The sequence below is a fragment of the Colobus angolensis genome, unplaced genomic scaffold (assembly GCF_000951035.1).
Source record: "Colobus angolensis palliatus isolate OR3802 unplaced genomic scaffold, Cang.pa_1.0 Scaffold40, whole genome shotgun sequence".
Lineage (NCBI taxonomy): Eukaryota > Metazoa > Chordata > Mammalia > Primates > Cercopithecidae > Colobus > Colobus angolensis.
Genome location: NW_012117377.1, coordinates 9,672,318 through 9,679,580, shown reverse-complemented (window position 1 = coordinate 9,679,580; position 7,263 = coordinate 9,672,318). Strand labels below are relative to the sequence as shown.

The following is a 7,263-nucleotide window of genomic DNA, read 5'->3' as shown; positions in this document are numbered from 1 at the left end:
ACCCACCTCTCATCTTGTAGCTCCCATAATTCCAACATGTTGTGGGCGGGACCAAGTGGGAGATGATTGAATCATGGGGGCGGGTCTTTCCTGTGCTGTTCTCATGAGAGTGAATGGGTCTCACGAGACCTGATGCATTTAAAAATGGTAGTTTTTCTGTACAAGCTCTCTCTTTGCCTGCTGCGACCCAAGTAAGACATGACTTGTTTCTCCTTGTCTTCCACCATGATTGTGAGGCCTCCCCAGCCACATGGAAGCCCATTAAACCTCTTTCTTTTGTAAAAAAAAAAAAAAAGAAAAAAAAAAAGAAAAATCAAAGATTTTTTTCTTAAATAATTACAAATAGATAAAAATATACATTTTTAACATAATTTAAATTGTAATGATGAATCAGGATCATTAACATAAACAAACCATTCTTTCCATTTCTAAAGTATATCACTTAGAACAGAGCTTTCTCTGAGACCTCTACAGATATTAGAGAACAAAAAAAAGTGGTGGAATAATTTAGTTTTTAGGACATTTAACATATTAATATGTATAGCAACTTTCTTAGAAAGGATTATACTAAGTAGCATTTCCCACATTTTAGCAGCATTTTTTCATTTATTTTCAAACAACATCCTGTAGGAAGGCATTACTAGATGTATATTTTGGAATACACTGCCACAGAGGTGGCTATAATAAAAAAGTGGGTAATGTAGAAGAAAGGGACAAATGAGGCTTTCCACCTCTGAGCTGCTTTGGTCTATAACTTCCCTGAAATGACTTTCCAGAAAAAGACCTTGATGTCTGCTTTCCTTTGGAGATTTTTCTGTTTCACATAAAGGCAGGGTACCACATGTGTTATTATGATCCACAGGAGCAGTGCAATCGAGTGCCTTTTTTGAAAACTGTGGTCAATAAGCCAGATCAACCTGCTCCCCATCAGGGCCCATTCCTGTGTGTTCCTATGGACTGACCTCTTACAGGTTAACAGTCTGCAGAACATGACTCAAAATCTCACCTGAAGGACCACCTTTCTAACCTACACTTCCTTGACAGGATGTAAAGGACATCCTTCACCATTTCAAAAATTCAACATTTCCAACTACCACCCAACTCACACTAATCCCCTCCAAGGTTGGTTTCCCTTCCAATACTTATCTCTCATCTCTATTCTCTACCTCATTTAGTAGTATCACCATCTACTTAGGCACTTCAGCTGGAAAGCATGGGGAAAATGTCTGTTTCTCTCTCTCTCTCTGACTCAGCCACAAGTGCCCCAGCATGTCCATCCTCCAATCTCCCTCAAATCTAACTTGCTCTTCTCCATTTCCAATTCATACTAACTCTCAACATCTCCTGGCTTTATAACAATCTCCCATCTGGCCTCCTTGCTTTCTCTACATCATCTTCATTCTAGATTCACTTCTGAATCACACATCTGGGCATGCTGCTACAGTTCTTTTTCTTTTTTTTTTTTTTTTTTTGAGATGGAGTCTTGCTCTATCGCCAGGCTAGAGTGCAGTGGCACAGTCTCAGCTCACTGCAACCTCCATCTCCCGGGTTCAAGCAATTCTCCTGCCTCAGCCTCCCGAGTAGCTGGGATTACAGGCATCTGCCACCAGGTCCAGCTAATTTTCATATTTTTAGTAGAGACAGGGTTTCACCAGGATTGTCTCAATCTCCTGACCTCATGATCTACCTGCCTCGGCCTCCCAAAGTGCTGGGATTACAGGCATAAGCCACCGCACCCCACCAGTTCTCATTTTCACATACATATTCCCACTAAACCTTAGAGCAAGTCTCTTAGAACTAGTTGATACCTTGCACAGGTGCTTCACCAAACATGGATAAGAAGATTCATATGAGGACTGTTGCTCACAACAAAAATTTACAAATGACCCAAATTATGTGACATAATCAAGTGGAATAATAGGCAGCAAGGAAAAACAAATTAAACTGTACATACAGCTGGATATTAATAACATACTACTGAGTGAAATAAGCTAGCTCCAAGTCACACCATACAGAATAATAAGCTTCTTATGAAGTTCATAAATGACTAAAAGTAAATAGAATATTGTTTAGGTGCTATATTTAGGCTACACATACATGTGAACATATATACACAAACAACACATATACATACATACACAAACATATATAAATATATGCACACTGACAAAACTATGAAAACTATAAAAAAGGCAACAGAACAATCAGCACAAAGAGGTAAGAGAGACAGGCATACAGGCTGCAGAGAAAAAGTACAGAGATAAATACGGACAATGTTGTTATTCTCTGGTTGGATATCATCATATATGATCATGCTATTGTTTAGCTATTTAATTATTAAAAGAAAGCCATGCATGAGCTAAGAATTATATGTCCAATTCAGTACAGCTAAGATATAGTGAAAGGAAGGGAGGCAGGAAGAGAGTGAGAAAAGAACTGTGTAATGCAGGAAGAAGTTTCCACGTTTAAAAGAGGACTAGAGGCCGGGGGCAGTGGCTCATGCCTGTAATCCCAACACTTTGGGAGGCCGAGGCAGGTGGATCACCTGTGGTCAGGAGTTCAAGACCATGGCCAACATGGTGAAACCCTGTCTCTACTAAAAATACAAAATTAGCCAGGCGTGGTAGCAGGCGCCTGTAATCCCAGGTACTTGGGAGGCTAAGGCAGGAGAATTGCTTGAACTCTGGAGGCAGAGGCTGCAGTGAACCAAGATCATACCATTGCACTCCAGCCTGAGCAACAAGAGTGAAACTCTGTCTCAAAAAAACAAACAAAAAAAAACAAAAAAAGAAAAAACAAACAAATAAACAAAAAAAAGAGGACTTGAAAAGGAAAAAGACCCAGAGCAAAACCATGTTAGTGAAAACTGGCTACGTGGGTCTGACGGTCAATGCTTTTGGTAAACTGTAATCTGTGGCCTATCTACAGGGAAGAGATTCTCCAAAAGAGCATTCAAGCAGCATAGATCACCCCAGCAGTGCTATCTGCTCCCTCCTGCTGAGCTTGCCAAGATTTGGGTGTTTTTTTTTTTTTGAGACGGAGTCTTGCTCTGTCACCCAGGCTGGAGTGCAGTGGCCGGATCTCAGCTCACTACAAGCTCCGCCTCCCGGGTTCAGGCCATTCTCCTGTCTCAGCCTCCCGAGTAGCTGGGACTACAGGCACCCGCCACCTCGCCCGGCTAATTTTTTGTATTTTTAGTAGAGACGGGGTTTCACCGTGTTAGCCAGGATGGTCTCGATCTCCTGACCTCGTGATCCGCCCATCTCGGCCTCCCAAAGTGCTGGGATTACAGGTTTGAGCCACCGCGCCCGGCCTTTTGGGGGTTTTAATTAGGCCTCCCCATTCCTGGATCCCAAAGCACTCCAAGCAAAGTAATGTTGGTACTGTTTATCCCTACATGCAGTGTGCCATCTGAAATCTTGAGAGTTGCCCATGTCAGTCTATTTTGTTTTTTAAAAAGGATGATTATAAAATAAAGTGAACATCTGGATCTCTGGCCAAGTGAACCTCAACCTCCCTTAAAAACCTCAAGATGCTCATCTTCATTTACTAAGAAGCAGTAACTCTCTTCAAATTCTAAGAAAACAATACAATATTAATTGCAATCTGGATCTCCCAACATGTCTTCCTTTGATCAACTGTCAAGGACATTAAGGAGATGTCAAGACTCCTCAAAAGTTGGGGACGTGTGTGTAAGGGGAGAGATTTGTGACCAATTACAATGCAGAAAAGTTAAATAACATTTCCAACTTCCTGGTTTGAGGCGCAAACACATTTGATGTGGAAGGAAACGGATTAAGAAGGAACAAAGCTATAATTTATAGCTTCAGTATGGTCATGGGACGGGAGATAACGTGTGGCACTTACAAATTCCATGTCCAGGCCAGGAAAAGCAAAACAGAAACAAGGACCAAGAGGGTGGTTGTTAACCTAGAAAGACTGAGGACTAAGTAAGTTCCTACTGCTGGGCAAGTCCATGCAAAGCAAAACCAGCAAGTGACAAGCAGCTGTCAACAACTTTGGCTTCCTGCCTACCCTGAGATACTCTTTCCAATAGTTCAAATCTAAAAGGTTTTAAGCAGCATGAGAATTAAAAAAGAAAAGAAAAACCCACCTCTGTGAAAGAGTGGCTTATATACAGGTGACCGTTTTGGATGGCACACCTTAGCATTACTAACTTAATGCATCAGAAAGGTCACATACCCATCCTCTGTAAATCAGGACAGAACCGTGCCCTCTATTTGTTTTCTGCTCGAGCTTCATCCTTGACTTCTGAAGTTAATTTTAATGGTTTAAGCCCTTTCTCTCTGTTTCCAAGAGTTTTATTTAACTTTCTTTTATCCCCCATTCACATCCTGACAGATTATGGTATAAAATAACAAAAAGTCCATAGACTTTGAAATCAGATAGACCTGGGTTTAAATCAGATAGATCTGATGCTTCATCTCTGAATCTTAACTGTAAGATTCTGCAAAATGGACTAGTAATAACTATTCCTGAAGTTCTTCTGAGTGTTAAATGAGACAATGTATGGAAACATATCATGTCTGTTGTAGTAGATATGCTACAGTGACACAGCACATCTACTCCAGGACAAATCATTCCCGCCTCAGATAGTATCTGGAACAGGTAAGCCTCAGATAGTATCTGGAACAATAAGCTGCTCAACTGCAATCATCTTCTCAACACATTTACCAAAATACAGAAACATGCTATGCATCAATTACTTGCAAAAATTCTATCTCCAACCCTGATCTCTCTCCCTTGAGTTAGAGCCCTGAATTTGTAGCTACTTAGTGAATATTACTATCTACTAGAGACGTTAGAATTGGCTAGAATTCATTTTATGCCATTGCTATTAGAAATAGGAAAGCAGACCTCAACACATGAATTCATTTGGCCTCTGTTATATATACACAGACAGGATAGGAAGTAGGACTTAGGTCACCCACCTCTCTATTTCCTGTATTTTCCAAAGTGCTTCTTGATGTCTCTCCACCAGCTGAACTATATAGAAAAGCAAACTTATCACCACATTTCCTCCAAAATTAGCTCCCCCTCTGGACTTATTTCAATTAATTGAACCTTAATTTTCCTGGTCTGATTCAGGACTTGCAATGTCCTTGGCAAGATTTTCTGCCTTCTTCTACACCCATCCACCAGTCTCTGCATCCACTTGTTACCAAACTACCATAATTTCATCTTTTACAGTCTCCTGTCTATCCTTTCCTTTAAGTTTCACCTTGACAGCACATTCTAGAACCTCATTACCTCACACCAGGACAAAGGGGTCCTACCCAGACGCCCTTCCACCTGCCCATCTAATCCCACTCTATGCACACTGCCACTTTCACCATCCCATATCCACGCTTCACAGAGACACCTGCAAAAACACTTCTAATGCGAGACTCAGCCACAACTGAGCCTCAGAGTGTGACATCTAGGGGACACGTTGACAAAGAACCACAGGAGAAACCAAAGAGGTGGGTAAAGAACCAGGAGAGGAGACTCCAAAGAAAGGTCAAGACCCCGGGGCAGACACCAAAAAAGAGATGAGAACGTCAAACATTGCTCTTTCGCAGCCTAAAGTCCTCCAAGTAAATGTCAGAAGCCAGCAAATGCCTTGTGGAGCTGATAGGGAGCCCTGACCCATCTCCGGAGATTCATCAGAAACCTGTGCAAGTAGAACAGGGGGCCGGAAGACTGATCTAGCTACACGGGAGGCCAAGGTGACGCTGAGGGACTCACTCACAGATGCTGAAGGCTCAGCAGGGTCTGCACGGGGTCTAAGGAACCCAGCACTGAAACGCCATTCCGCGTTGCTCAGGCACTCCGTGGACACGCGCTCGACTCCCACATCCTGAAGATGTTCGTTATCCCGGGAAGACGTTTATCAGAAGAGAATTTCAAAAAGAATAAGTAACTTTTCAGTAAATGTCTTCAATTAGACTCCCGCTTTAAGGCAACTGTTGAACTTTTCCCAGTGTTGCAGGATACTTGTGACGACATGAAATGTTCCTATTTTTGAAAGTTTTCATCTACCAAGTCGTTCATGTGCAGTTTAGCACTGTTAAGTTCACGCCTCAGAGTAATAGGTCCTATATTATGGCAGAAGATTCTTCGTCCTAAATTTCTGATTCAAAATCGGGAAAAACTTCCAAGTCATAAAAGATAAAGATATTTACCAGTATTCCAGTTAAATGTATAACATAAATGGAAAAATACGAGTGAAATCATTGAGTCACCTTTCCCAGATGTCTCAGAGAAAACCTCTGACTGTAATGCCCATGGAAAATCATCTTAATTCCAGAAAGCGGGGGCTGAGGGGACACACTGTTGAGAGGGTGAGTCATGGAAAAGCACGAATGGTGGCAGACGCCGCGCCTCAGTTCCCCTCAGGAGAGGGCGCCCGCCGGTGCGGACCGCGAAGCGGCGTCCAGGACAAGGGCGGTCGGGCTCCGCGGCCCCAGCGTCCGCCCAGCGCGCCCTCCCGCGCTGCCTCGTCCCAGTTCGGCCCAGGTTCCCCGTCTCCAGTCGCCGGCGTCGTGGGGCTCGCGTGGATCCCCAACGCCCGCGCCTCGCTATGGCCGCCCGGTGGCTCTGAGAGGTTCCGGGCAGCCCAAGCGCGGGATCCTCACGGCGCAGGCGCGCGCCTCTGCCACAGCCAGGGGAGGAGCGCGGCGGCAGCAGCAGCTACGGGGAACCGTTAGTGGAGGAGCCCCGCCCCCACGGCCGCCAGGCCCGCGCCTCCCACTCCGCCTCCTAAGCTGGAAGCTGAGAGAACCCAGGGCCCGGGCCCCACCTCCCGAGCCTGTCGCAGAGCGTGGCAAGTCCGCTTTCGGGAAGACTAGATCCTCAGACCGACATGCCTGTGGCCCAGGTGGGATTTCCAGGACAGGCCACTCACCAAGAAGCCAGACGACCAACTTCCCTTCTCTTCGGGCTAAGGTGGACACAACTGCTTCCCTTTTAGTTTTAGTGACATTAAACGTGCTCTGGGAAAGGACGCCCCGTTTCTGAGTCAGCAGTTCCGCCTTTTCCACTTCTGAAGAGGGAATCATGAATTCCCTAGACTGCTATAAAAGTTAGGCCTAAATAAGATGATAGAACTTCGCATCAGACTTTTGAATCTTTTGGTAACTTTAGTAAGGGTTTGCGGCTTGGTGGCGAGAATTCCTGGCTCGTTCAAAGAAAGCTTTACCAAAGGAGAATTAACGTAGAGAAGGGTTAAACACCGTCACACATCAAGTGACAAATCCGAGG

General features: G+C 44.2%; 1 long non-coding RNA gene across 1 annotated transcript in view; it reads right to left on the bottom strand.

The window, feature by feature from the left end:
* Positions 1-6,443, bottom strand: part of LOC105521533 — a 103,871-nt gene extending 97,428 nt beyond the window's left edge. The window contains exon 1 of the long non-coding RNA XR_001003286.1: positions 5,753-6,443. This is a non-coding gene — a long non-coding RNA (uncharacterized LOC105521533). The remainder of the gene's footprint in view (positions 1-5,752) is intronic.
* Between the last annotated feature and the right edge of the window lie 820 nt (positions 6,444-7,263).